Source organism: Protopterus annectens, chromosome 3.part0 (assembly GCF_019279795.1).
Source record: "Protopterus annectens isolate FY-2018-M chromosome 3.part0, PAN1.0, whole genome shotgun sequence".
NCBI lineage: Eukaryota > Metazoa > Chordata > Ceratodontiformes > Protopteridae > Protopterus > Protopterus annectens.
Window position 1 is genome coordinate 1,765,470,478 of NC_056731.1, and position 14,827 is coordinate 1,765,485,304.

The 14,827-nt window shown below is 38.3% G+C and overlaps 1 protein-coding gene across 1 annotated transcript in view; it reads right to left on the bottom strand.

Annotated features, from left to right (window-relative positions):
- Window positions 1-14,827, bottom strand: part of ZC2HC1A (zinc finger C2HC-type containing 1A) — a 927,244-nt gene that overhangs the window by 286,637 nt on the left and 625,780 nt on the right. The gene's annotated exons all lie outside the window — the stretch shown is intronic.

Genomic DNA, 14,827 nt, shown 5'->3' on the forward strand with positions numbered 1-14,827 from the left:
ACTCTGCACTATAGATACACTGTCCTGTACTGTGTTTGTACCATATACTTAGCATTCATACCTCTCAACAGTTCAGATTTTCTCAGAATGTCCAGATGTTTTCCTTATCAAATTTGTGGTTTTCTGCCATATCACTGGGATGATCTCAGGACTAATGTGACTCAATATTACATACATTAGAGTTTCACTCTTCAAATCCTTCAGAACATGTATCTTAACACAAACTCCTGGTTATTCTAACACATTTCAGTAGGGAAAATATGCCAGATATGTCCCTATTTCTGGGTCATTGTCCCCCCATTATGTTGGCCTTTGTCCAGATGTCTTGCACTAAGAGAAAGTTATCTGTGAAGGCCTTGTGATCACTGTGGCATTCTATGCAAAACCACGGACCTTCAGTGCTCTGATTAAACAGGAGTGCTGTCCGTGTTCACTTATATGGTTTTCTGGCCAACAACACTGTTGCCAGCTACAAACCCTCACTTAAACGTGGTGTGCGGCATGAATATGCATTATGAGCTGCTGCTCAATGTGCACCACCACGCACACATGTTAACTCCGTTTAGGTTTTGCGTGAAGCCTATATGTAGTTTATTGAATCCCGGGGATAGTGTCAAATCTAAACAAATACAATAGTAGCTCAAGCAGATAAATCCAGAGTTCTTTACAAAACACCAGAAAAATGCAAAAAAGAAGTCTAACAGAACAACAGATTTAATTAATTATAAAAACACACAAAACACCACAGAAATACTCAAAACCCAATAGTAAGACACTGATAGATATGTGATACAATGGCTCCGAAGACAGCAACATCTCACAATATCCTTTATTGTCAGAACAGAAAAAGGTCAACTATTAAGTAAGGGTGTAGCCAGGCACACTCTTTGTACTCCACTGAGCACATTTTTTTTCTGAGCATCATATAAAACATGGCGTTTTTTAGGTCATATTATGTCTACAACTGTCTAAATGAATACCTTTAACAACAGATACAATATTGCTAATCTAAAGCAACATTTTTAAAACTTTTAGGGGGAACAGCTGAAAATGTTATTTAAACTTATTAAGTGCTTGGGGGGGCAGCATTTTTGAGAGATGTGTCCATTTTAAGTGATATGTGTCCAAGGCGGGCAGCACTAAGAGGTTGTGAGTATAAAATGAAATTTGCTTGCTACACCCCTGCTATTAAGGAGAGCTAAAATGCATCTTTATGGAACAGAACTGACTTCATTTCAACATTGTGCCTAGTCTTAATCTAGTACAAGACAAGGAAAGGGAATTCCAGGAAATGAATGACTTTCATTATCAAGAATGTCCCAAAACTACAAGGTTATTCCGAGACCATTGTATCCACAATGCTCTCAGCAGGAGCTAACAGAGGCTGATCGTGCACTACCTGTTAAAAGAACTTCACTGTGACTGTATCTACAACAATAAACAGTAGAAGAACCAGAAACAAAAGAATTGTTGAAGATTTACCAGAAGTCATGAATTTCAAGCAAATGATTTCACAAATGACAACAAAGACATTTCTACAGCTGCTATTGTTGTTTGATAAAGCCTTTCTTAAAAAACATGTGATTTCCATGTATGATACATGAATACTTAGAAACTGGACAGATGACATTAATTTTTACAAAGAATTGTAAATTAATTCTTTAGCAGGGTGGATTTAAATTTTAAGAATCCCATAAGGCTGCTGCTGCATGGGTGCATGTCACGTGACTTCATTCTTTTCAGTTATCCACCATACTACTAAACAGGCAGCATGCATCCATCAAGCTTTATTAAATGTTTATTTAAATGTTTATGCGGGGGGGGGTTGTTATACAAAATGAATGATTTAAATGTTTATGCGGGGGGGGTTGTTATACAAAATGAATCCAAGTATATCACAAACACCACTATCAGGGTGCTGTTATCCCAGCATCGCTAAAAGAAACACACTCAAAGGGCCTAAAGTCTAAACCCAGTAGGGCCACAGAAATGTTATGCTCAGATCCAAAAGAGACCACACAGAGAATAAATCTATGAGGAAAGGGAATACAAGCTGTCTGAGAAAAAAAATGTTTGCTCTTTGGGCATGAGTTTAAAAAATATTACTGATAGTGATATATGATATACTAATAAGCATCATATCTATATATACTTTCTATTATAGTTTTGAGTTACAGAGGTATACAAATGTTTCAATATGACAATACGTTAGGTTCAGGCATGACAATTTGGAGATGTTATAAGTAACTGGTAAAAAGGCATACTGAAATGTATCATAGAAAGTAATGATATATTGCAAATATTCATGTTTATTTATCTCTGTTAAGTTAAAAATTAATGGTGGCTGGGGAAATGTAGCATGTGCTTGCTTACAGTTTATGTGCAAGTATGTACAGCAGGACAGATGTATCACTCTAATAAGCTGAGCAGTAAGTAAAAGATGCATGCAAATAAATGGCTGTGTGTGTGTGTGGGGGGGGGGGTGATTGTTTATTAAATTTTAAACACTGTAATGTTATATTGTGCAAATACCCAACAGCTGTTACTTGCAAACATTAGCAGGATGAGCCGAAATAATAAATTATTGTTTATTTGCATTTCCAGCAGAAGCTGTAGAGAACAGAACTTTGGGGTTGCTAAGTAAATGAAAAAGCAAACTAAATGTTGAAAAGCAGAAGCAGAATAAAGCCAAAAGTGCTCACCAAGCAAATCATTCTGCAAAAGCATGTCCACTCATTGAGACAAACCCTAGAAATCTTCTGATAGAAACAGCAGTTGGACTTCAGCAGTATGTGTTTAGAGTACTTGTTGCCCCATTTTCTGAATGCTGTGTCCAAGTGATAGTGACAACAGGCACAAATAACAGCTGGGACATAATATATGTTTAATAGGATGAGTCTGTGAGATGGAGCTGTCTGTCAATCTGCTGCTATGGCATCAGAGGCTGTTTAAAGAGCATCCTGCAGAAACATGGGGGGGGGGGGGCATACAAATACAGCCTTGCCACGGAAATGTCTTACAACTGAACAAATATTATTGTGCTGTTGAGGGGAGAGTATCAGCATTCAGCTGTAGTTTAGGAAGGGCAGTAGGTGGCAGTGTTTAAGCAGGATTTAGCATTCAACAAAAAGCTCTGTCTGAGAGATCTGGTGTTTTCAAATGAAGTGAGCAAACAATTCCTGTGGCAAGCATCCATAAGCATGTAATGGCAGGAAATGAATTTCCTGTATAGAATGGTATGGATAAGTTTACATTTTGAACAGTGAAAATGAACTGGTGTCAGGCAAGGGTGTAGCCAAGTATAATATCTGTACTCTCTACTAAATACATTTTTTTTTTCTGAGCATCATATCAACATGTTTTTTTTTTTCACAAGTCACAAAACAAAAAGCTGCCCAGGCTCGGATAAACCAGTGAACATAAAAATATATAGCAATGTAAGCATGTAAAAAAGAAAGTAAATGTTTCTTGTTAGTAATGTAATGAAATTTTATTTGTACAAGCAAAACAGTATTTTATATGTATTTTATTATTATTACTGTAGGGTTAATTTTATTAGATGGGTGTGTCTTGTTTGATGTGTTATGATTGGATGTAGTAACCTTTATACTGTTTGCTTCTTGTTTCCTTGGGGTCTGATGAAGCGAAATTTTATCTTTTCATGAAAGTGCTTACCATATTAAACTTTTTATTTTATTGAACTCAGTGTGCTTCCAGTGTTCATATTTACTTCTTTTTTACATGCTTTTTTTTCACAAGTGTTTAAATGAATGCTTTTAACAACAGATGCAATATTGCTAATCTAAAAACAATATGTTTAATAGATTTAATGGTTACAGCTAAAATGTTGCTTACATTTATTAAGTGCTTGGGGGGCAGCACTTTTGAGAGATGGGTCATATTTAATCGCCAGGTATCCAAGGGGGGGGGGGGGGCTAGCACTATGAGCTTGTGAATAGAAAATGGAATTTGCTTGCTACATCCTTGGTGACTGTCAAAAACAAACATTCGAGGAAATAGTCTGTGAATTGGTGGCTAGAGTAAATATGTAACCAGTAACAATTACTGGAATAGAGGCAGTCCTTATAGGTAATAATATCATGTTAGGAGAAATGCAGTAACAAACTGAAAGGCTGGAGTAACAGGATAATTGATGAGAAGGAATGAACAGACTATTGGGATATATTTCTGTTTTGTTTAGATAAAATAACCTGTAATATATATGTTAGTAGTGCTAAAACATACCTCTCAAAATCTTAGCACAAGAAATGTGGACAGACCCAAAAAATAATGGGAGACAAAGGCAGAAAAACATAGGGACACATTTTAAACATTGCTTTTATAAATATAAAATGTTACTAGAATGACAGGTTTTGCATTGGCATGCATTTTCTGAAGGGAATGAAGTCTGAAACTCAAATGATTTTCATTACTTAATGGCATCAGTCCTTAATGATTTGCTATAAAGCCACAAATATTATAAGGAACAGATGCAAAATATGAGGCAAAATTTTGTACCTGGGCATTCTGAGAAAATTTGCACAGTTGAGAGGTATATTAAATGCTGGACGGTACAGTTTTATGTTTCTTAATATCACTGCATGTCTGCCCTTTTATATGTAATTTGTTTCTTGAGTTCATATGGTATATCCCATTATTAGAATAATGTCAAGTTAGGGGCATGATTAAAGAATATCAGATGGAGTATACAGAGATATAAAAATGTTGGGTAAGATCAATGTGGAAAGCAAAGTCCAGAATAGACTAGGCAACAAAAAAATGTATATAAAAGAGAAGAATGAAATTGTAATTACATGTGTTTAAATATACACATAATGCTGGTAGCAGGAGATCAGGGTCTGTCTATTCTGTGCATTTGTTACACTGAGTACCCAGCAGCTGCTTACCTCCACTACTTCCCATCCCCTCTCCTTCCACTCATCTAACATCTTCTTAAATTAATAAATGTGTTGCACTGCACCCCCCCCCCCATCTAGGTCATTAGCTCATCCATCACTGCCCCTATAGATAAGAAGTCTTTTTTATCCACGCTAATGAGCCAGACAGATGATCCGCTGTGGTGACCCCTAACCGGGAAAAGCCGAAAGAAGAAGAATGTGTGTGTGCTTTCACTCTGTAATCCGTGCCACACCTATACTTCTTAGATGAATTCCTTCCCATGCCCCTTTCTGCTTTATGTTTGCATATCATGTACTTTATGTCTCTTCTAATTTTAAGTGAATACAACTTTAGGCTTCCCAGCCTCCCTTCATATCCTCCTCTTCCTCACATCCTGTTATTCAGTCTGTCTAATTCTGGGCCATCTGACTCAGCATAATATCTCTTTCCATATATAGACACCCAGCTGTGCATAATATTCCATCTGTAATTCCAGCTATGCTCTTTATTTATCTGCAGTAACACCACCTTTTGCATATAGTCAATCTCCACATAACTTGTCCCATTGTTTTGTCAACCTTGGCTACTGCTTTGTAATAGCTCCTGATTACACATTGTTACAGTGATGCGAGCTCCCAACTCTGTTTTCCAGATAAAGCTGCTGTACTTTCACCATCCCCACTCTGCTTGTCTTGTTGTGCCTCAGGTGTTGCAACTTACATTCCATTAATTAATTCCATTAACTGATATTGTCTATCTAACAGATCAAGCCTCTAGCCTCACCAAATTCTTTCTTTAACCTCCATCTACTGCAGTCAACTTTTAACCTCTAAGTCAATGTCAGAAATGTTTACATTGAAAAGTGTACATCACTGTTAGCTACCAACTCTTGTAATAAGATGCATCCCTCACAATCTTGACTCCCCAGAGTCAAACATATTTCTCAACATAAAGTATGTAATACCCACCCAGATTACCTCAGTCCCATTTCATTGTCATCCAGTCAAACAAGCGCACCAATTTAGTTTTGCAAGCTGTAAAACTATGTTGGTAATTATTGTAAACTCACTTACCACTAAAAATAATATCAGCTTTCCATTTGTTGTTTTTCCATGATTTTTCCCCACCACCAAATACGTTCATGAATTACTTTAGCTGCCTCACTTGAGCATTGGTGCAATTATTTCTCTTATTAAGTCCAATGGTCCCATTCCTTCCTTTAGGGACATGTTGTAGATGATGGCTAGGGGGTGCAAGGCTGCTCCAACTGGATATCTTGGTTCCCTGGAGATTACCCATATTGTCCTTATATCTTATCTTCAAAATTAAAATACATGAAGATGATATGCAATGAGTAAACCTGAGGTCTGGAAAATCAGTTAAGAATGAACAACACGATTAAGGTATTAGGAAATTTTAACAGATATTACAGGATAGTTGGGAAGAGATCATGGAGAAAGGGAGAGGAATTTTTAAAGTATAATTCAGTAATACGAGAATCAGTGGGATGAGCTGTGACAGAAGTAAATGAAAAAATATTTGGTGGCAGTTAGAGACAAAATATTGAGGCTAATGCTGACTGATAGGGGATCAAAAATATAATGGCCAAAATACTACTTAGTGTGATAAAGCAAATGGAGATTTAGATGTAGAAATAATTTCTCACCCCAACTTTAGAACAGCTTGGACAATATCACCCCTCCCAGTTCAATAGGATCTGCTAGACGCTCTTTGAGGCCATCCAAAAATGTCATTCTCAGTGACCTCAAGTTACATCTAAACCTGGCACTTTCCATTTCTAACTCCAGTAGCTGCTGCCTTCCTGGACTTTCAACACATATCAGCCAAATCTGACCCCCCCCCCCCCCCCCAGCTAGTGCATGAAAAGACACCTTCTTTAACTCAATAACCTATCGGCATCCACAAATGGGTAACTGGATTACCTACCACAGTGACGGGCATTGGATATATTTTAGTCACATGTCCTTGATACTGTCTCAGCCATAGAGATCTTCAACCAATACTACTGAGACTGTACACCCCTCATCCCCCTGCATATTCCATGTGGTGATAAATGTCATTTTCCATTATGTTCTTGGACAGCATATATGAATTCTTAGCCAGGGATCAAAGGAAGTAGCCAATATCACCTGCAACACACAACACACTATTTATTTTGGGGAGATGGTTAGTGGCTAAATGCACAGTTTCCATATCAGTAAATATTTCACTTGCATGAGGAATTTTGGGGTACCAAACAGATGACCCTGGGACAGTAACTATGCTGGAAGCAATGACACAGTTGAGATATATGCCAAATATGGCATTCATAGGAACTACAATGACGTTGCACACATACATGCATTCATGTTGACCTCCTGCATTGCAAACTACCTGAAAATTCAGAGAATCCTCCTGCAGACATACCTCTGAGAGTCAGGATCAGGTGTGGTCTTTACTGATATATATGAAAGCTATGTCCCTTTGTACTTCAAGAAAGTGTTCAGTGTTATAGAAGTCATCTGTAATTGTATTTCTCTTCTTCTGAATTTCATCAAAAGAGAAAGAAAAAATTAAATTCTGCTTAAATACTTTAAGTTGCACTTATAGTGACCTATGTGTGATACTTTTTTGTACTTCTCTGCTTTTTTGTCCGTTTATTTGTTTGCATTTTTTAGTTTGTTCTTGGACCATAGTCTTGTAGCTTAATTTGTAGCTGTTTGAAGATTGTGTATTTGTGCAAGATTTTGCCATTGTTTATACATTATACTGCACTTCTATTTTCATAAGAAAAATTATATGTAAAAGGTAGCTTTTTTAATATTTTGGACCCAGACTGGACAATCTTGCAGCTTGTTTCATGGTCATGGCAGGACTGTGATCTGATGCCAGATTTGAGCCTCATTTTGTTATTTATTACAGGGTTACTGGTAAATTTCTTCATGGTCTGGGGCTGTAGTTTGTGGTAGGTTTGCAGTAGTGGCAGTATTGTGAATTCTGCTCCAAGATTTGTGCTTCATTGCGTTTTATAGTTGTATATACCTGCTTAAGGCAGTATTCCCGCAATCTGGTAGCTTAATCTGTGGTGGAATTGCAGTAGTGGCAATATTGTGAATTCTGCTCTGGTATTTACGCTGCAGTACATTTTATAACTGTATACCTGCTTGAAGTTGCATTACAGTGCCTTTCTGTTTATCTTGCTACTGTTTCCCCCTGTTTTTTGAGTCTGCCGCACCCCACTGAGGCATTAAGTTATAGCTTTCTGAAATTCTAACCACAGGACTTGAGCTCCAGTTTGAATTTTTTCCTCAACCCTCCCACCCTTTTTGTATCCTGATTTTACAAGGCCATGTCTCTGACTTCTGCCCCTTATGGTAACCTGACTTCCAAAGTCCCTTACTCTCCTCTTTCATTGCTATTGTTTGTTGTGTAACCTATTTAAGTACTTTTCCACCCACTGTTTTCCATATATCCGTAATACTAAGTGCCAACCTAGCAAACCAGTACTACACTTGAGTAAACCTCCCTTACTACAAATTGTCTCCTGCTCATTTTCTCAGACCTTATATCTGCTTGGCACTCTTGCCACACTCTAGCAGGGTCCAGAATTAATCCTGCTCCATCCTTAGCAGATAAGAGATTTATTTTATTCTTGCGCACTTTAGTTAATTGTTTAGACTGCTACTGCTTTATTTTTGCTTTATTTGTTGATTTTGCCTTTAAATTATTCTGCAGGTCCCTTATACATGAAGTTGTCTTGCCAAGGTAGTTTAAATTTTTTTGAAGCATTATGGTCGTAAGCAATCTTTCTTGATGTTATTATATCAAGAGGTTAGCAGTGTCCTGTACAGGCAGAAACACCTGGTAATTAAATTTTATCTATAAAACTTCCCTTAGAACTGAAACATGTATCTTATTGTGGCTAAAATAAAGCCATTGTGTGGAGGCAGACTTAAAGCAGCTAGTTTGCACATTAAACAGCACTATTATCAAATCTTAGCACAATCTAATTCTAATCTAGTTTAGTGCCAAACCCCAAACACCACCCAAGGAGACTGCTGTATAACCTGGTCTATAACCTCCAAAAGGCCACCCAATTACAGGTCTGGACAACATGGATATGCAATTTCCAAACATCTTCATAGCCAGCTTGGTAGATATGGGCATCCTGAGACAATGTAGCAATTATCTGTTGTTCACAGACAACCATTTAATTCTTAAGAAAAAACAGTTTCACTGGAGGCAATAATCTTGCATACAAACAAGATCTTCAAAAGCACACACACTACATCCACCGTGCATAGTGTACAACACACACATTGTTCAACCTATGTTGAGGCACTAAAAACAATATTTCAAAAGCCCAAAGAAGTTCTAAGCCTATAAACAGTAATGCCTATCATCAGAAATCTGTAAAGCATTCATCAGAAGCAACACCAAATACCACACATTTGCCTACACCCAGTGGAGCTTCAAAAGCAAAGCCCATAAGGCAGTTCAATATATTACCCGGGACTCTTTTCATAGGGGACTCCATTATATGACACAGATGCCCCGCCCACCAAACTAAACAAGAAGATAATGGTTAGTTGCTTATCTGGAGCCAGGATCCTCCAAGTATTGTACGCACTCAAGTCACTGCACCATAGGTGACAGTAGGATTCTATCATAATCCATGTGGGAGTTAATCTGAGATGTATTTCCCCCACACTATATGAAGAGAGAAATTGTTGATCTATCTCTGAAAATGTGTCTCAGACAGGTATGTGACTTGCATTGAGCAGCATTCTACCTTCACCAAGGATGATGCCACAGTACGTACAGAAGATGAGTGACTGCAATAATTGGCCTAGTTTCTGACATCTTTCCAGGGGGATACAATATTTGTCAGCATGGGCGGACATGGGTAACAGACCATGTTGCATTGTAAAGGATGGTCTATATCTGTCTCCCTTAGGCTTCCTAATATTGGCTAAAACTTTATCTATCCCTTTAGAGCCTTTTTTAGGCAATGCCAAATTGACAAACCTACCAACATAGCAAATAAAATCCAAAGAAACCTGCATGTGTTACTGCTCAATGCTAGAAGGCTAAATAAGAAACTAAACACCCTAGAAGCTCTCCTCACTCTAGAGAATATAAACATCTATGTCACTATCAAAACATGGTTTAAATCTGCAGAAAGTATTCTAACAGTGCAATGCTTCAGTGCCTTCCACTCAGGCCGTCAGCTGCATAGACAGGGACAAATGCTGGAGGAGTGTTAGTCTGTATTAGCAACACGTGTAACTCTTTGTTGGTTAGACAGGAAGATGCCCAGTGATTTGTCCACATGCAAATCTCCATAAAATAGGTCCTCTACTATGTCCTAGTAAGCTATGGGTCAGCTTCTTTGTCCTTGGAATCCTGTAGCTCATACCTAGACCTACTGGAGGCACTCAACATTAAACCAAATACTCTATTCATGGGAGACTTTAACTACCACTCTATAAATTGGGAAACATACACCGCCTCAAAGTTGCAGGCACAACTATTCCTGGACTTTGTTAACACAAATATCCTTCACCAGATAGTGTTCACACACCCACCAGCAGTTCAAACATACTGGACCCAATACTCACCAATATGGGAGAGCACTGACACCCCCAGAGTCATGCCCTCACTGGTGATGTTGGACCAAAAAGCTGTCTCCTTCAAAATAAAAATCAGCTAGGTAACCTCAGCAAACCCTGTAAAGGGAACTATTCCAAAACAAACTACACTCTATTAGGTGGTAGTTTATCAAAATTCAGTACCCCTCCACCCCTGGGTTCACAACAACCCATGAATAATTTTTCACAGAGACCCTATACAACCATATAAATGGCTGTGTAGAAGTAGAAGCTGCTGTACATACTAAAAATAAGTCTAATACAAACTCTAAAAACAAACCATACTGATGGAATCCTAACTTTAATAGATTATATAACAAAAGGAAAAAAGTCATGGCTAAAATCAAGAAGAGCAATTCTCATAATGATAGGAGCTCTCTAATTAAACTAAACAGGAAACTACGAGAACTAATTAAGTCCAACAAGGCCAATTGTTAGATCCAGATAACCTCATGGGCTAAAGACAACCAGAAGACCTTCTACAGCTATGTACGAAACCTCAAAAGCAGAACACATCAGTGTGCGAAATTGGTGTAATTGATGCCACCTTCACTGACAATTCATCTTGAAATACCACCTACCCCACACACACACACACACTGCCTTCCATGAAATATTTACTAGCATAAGATACCAACTATTTACAAGGAGCAGGTCTTGGCAGCACTCACTAAAGACATAAACATAGCATCAATGGGCCCCCACAATATCCCAGGATATCTCCTACATATCTGGAAACAAGACCTATCAGGACCACTTGATGCACTTTTCAACTATAGCATTGTACCCTGAGAATGAAGGATATCAGTGAATATCTCACTTCACAAGAGTTGACCATCGAATGACCCCAGAAACTCCAGACCTATTAGTCTGGCTGGTATACTATGCAAGGTCATGGAATGAATAATCAGGGAAATGATCAACAAATACATAGGCAACCTTCAGACACTGGACCAACTCAGTCTGGCTTCGTCAAGGGAAGATCATGCCTACTTAACCTGTTGGACATCTTTGAGAAGGTCAGCAAGGCAAAGAATGAGGGGAAACAGTGCATACCACCTACCTAGACCTGGTTAAGTCACTCAGTATAATACCCCACTCAAGTACAGTTGACAAACTCACTGGTCTGGGCATAAACCTCCACATAACTTACTGGATTGCCAGCTGGCTCATGGACACGACCCAGGAAGTCAGAATTGGTGATATTACCTCCACGAAGAGACCAGTCAAAAGAAGGGTACCTTAGGGCTCCATGCTGGGACCACTCCTATTTAGTATCTATATCTCAGAGGTAAAGGTAATGTCAGAGGCCTTTGGCTGACCAAGTTCCCAGATGACTGCAAATTCCCCCAATGACACAAACATCTTAGAAGAGGGTTTAACAAAGACAAATGACTGGTGCCAAAGTCTCAGACTAAAACTCATTGCTAAGAAATGCATTATGGCACTTTTTTGGAAACTGACACCAAGGCTAATTACTCTAATGATTAGACACCCCAAAGAGTTGACCCAGTAGTCAGTGATCTGGGAACATATGTAGACAGTAATTTGTTCTTTGACCAACGTGTGCCCAAGGTAGTAAGACAATCATTCTATATCACCCAAAATTATAAGTAAGGGCATGGCATCCAGGTATAAGAAAATCAAAGTGCCACTTTATTCAGCACTTATCAGACCCATCTTTGAGTATAATGCCCCCTTCGGCATGTGCATGACCAAACATATGCAACAGCTAGAATGGCCACAAAGGTTATTTACAAAGAGAAATCAGGATAAAAACACATTGTTGTATACGGATCGCCTTAAAGCCCTATCTCTAGACTCTGTCTCTTGCAGGTTACTGAGAGGTGATCTATGCCTGGCATACAAGGCATCCTTGAATTCCTTTGTAATGGACCTTTTGAACATCCACAAAATTAACAGCATCAGAACTACTAGATCCAAGGATTTGGCCATATGTTGGTAAAATGCCAGATTACTATCAACATATATTCCCAAATGTGACAATGAGCAACTGGGCTGTGACATAAATAAGACATGTTGGCAAGACAGATATGTGTCTCAGAGGATTCCCATGCTCTGAAACAGGATCCCCATCCATGTGAGGTAGAGTCCATCCCTTACCCTATTTAAGCGTAACCTTGACCAATGGATGGGAACTGGATATGTTCTTCTACATGCAGCAGCATAGTGTTGAGGAATTTATTAAGTATTTAGGAGGCTGATGCCTGTGATACAGTCAATGTATTCCTAGTTAGTTAGTTGCTGAAAGGTGCCAGTAGCTAGGACGGTAAGTACTACACATACCTTAGTCTCCAAAGAGATAGAAATACCATGCATTCTAGTACATTCTGCATCTGGGTGACATATGTCTACCAGGGTTAATAATATGACAAATATATTTGGAAGTGATAAATTATTTACTGATGAGTCAAATTGTCATATTTCAGATGCAGCTTAAAACACTAGCTTTGCCTGGAAATTTGACTATGAGCAACTGGGCTAATGACCAAAACTGCAATTAGTAAAATAGAGTGCTACTGAGCATGGAACATTGTTTCTAGCACTATTCCACCCTGCAACAGAGAATTTGCCCCAATACTGTAGCTCTTCATGGCATCACTCAAAAATGAATAAGACCTCCAAAATGTGTCCGTGGACTGCAACACTGGCTAGAATGCTTGCATTTGATTCTCATTTCTCTTTCACTGTATGTATACTTTCACTTACTTTACACACTCATCTGCATGCAACACAAACCGCAAAACGCATGTTTCTGCACTGCTGCTCCCCACTTTTTAAATCACTTCCACATTGTGCATGGCCACTGCATGTGTAATTTGTATATTATGGAAACTATTTATGAATTTTGATGACAGAAGTGATATGAAGGTTGCACAGATAAAAGAAGTGGAACTTCTTGTAGAATGAAGTAAAGCACTTGACTGCAAGTTATTTTCAATGATCCAACAAACAAATGGTTTAGACAAGATAAGTAATGACAACTTTCTGACCACAACACTATTAAGACTACAAATAAATTTGCAATATGGGAATGAGAGAAAAATAATTAAGTGTGGAGTTATGCTAACAACCAAACAAAGGAAAACAGGGGTCAGGCAGAGAAGGCGAGACTTGCACTCTGTTTACTAATAGTCCTTAAGCTCAGAACAATAGAGACGAAGGCTAGAGGAAACCCAAAACTGGTGTAGCAAAGTCAAATGTTGATGGCAACCATGGCAATATTATGGTACAGGATGTGGCTGATAAAGGTGGAGGGCAAGCTATCAATGTCACACCTGGACTCACAGAGAAAGTAGTTGAATATGGCATTAGATATGAATACAATGAAGGAGACCAGCATGGCATAAATGTAGGAGGAGGTTAGTGTTACAGGGTGTCAGCTACCATAGAAGAAATTTGAATGTACAGGGCATAGGTAACACAAGCCATATTACATCTCTTATTCTAAATGGTCCTTAAGCAGAATAAAGTATCAGAAATACCAAGGCGATACATTACTGACTTGGTCTGATAACACAAGAGGCCCACTGCATGAGATAAACAGTGTGCCTGTTTAATCTATTACTTCTTCCTGTCAACTTAAACATTATTCAGAATGCAGTAACCTGTGTGGTTGAACAGTGACATTTAGTGAAACAATATTGTCCTCTGTAGAATGTACTCATCTGATGTGAGTATTTTATTCTTTTGATTTATTTAGAGCACTGCACGTGCCATTTTCAGTGGATGCATTACCATAGCCACATTTATAGTAAGATAGTTAGCAGCGGACAGTTCATAGGAGGTTTAGGGAATTTCGCTAACAGACCCCTTGATTAAAGAGGCTTTTCTTTTTTTTCCTCACAATTTAGTGACCACGGAATTAGTATATTTAAATAAGTGAACTGGAGGTGCAGTTGGCTTGCTCCTCTCAAAAAAAAAAAATGCTTCTTAAAAGGTTATGATGACCTGAAGGCATAACCATTTTTAATTCAGCTGAAGCATAAGGTAGCTGAAACTTAGGAAAATATAAGAGAAGCCATACAGGTTGATGGTTTTAGTATATTTTTATGCATAAAAGGACAACTGTAGATGATGTGACCAAGCTGATGATTAACTCAAGCATAACTACCACAATTTTTAATTACAGGGACAGTAATCAGGGGTATTCACTATCATCCTGTCTCTCTTAGTTGCCACTGAACCTCTCAACCATAAACCCAACATGCTGCATGTTTGGCTTTGACCTTAGTGGAACAGATGCTACTGAGAGC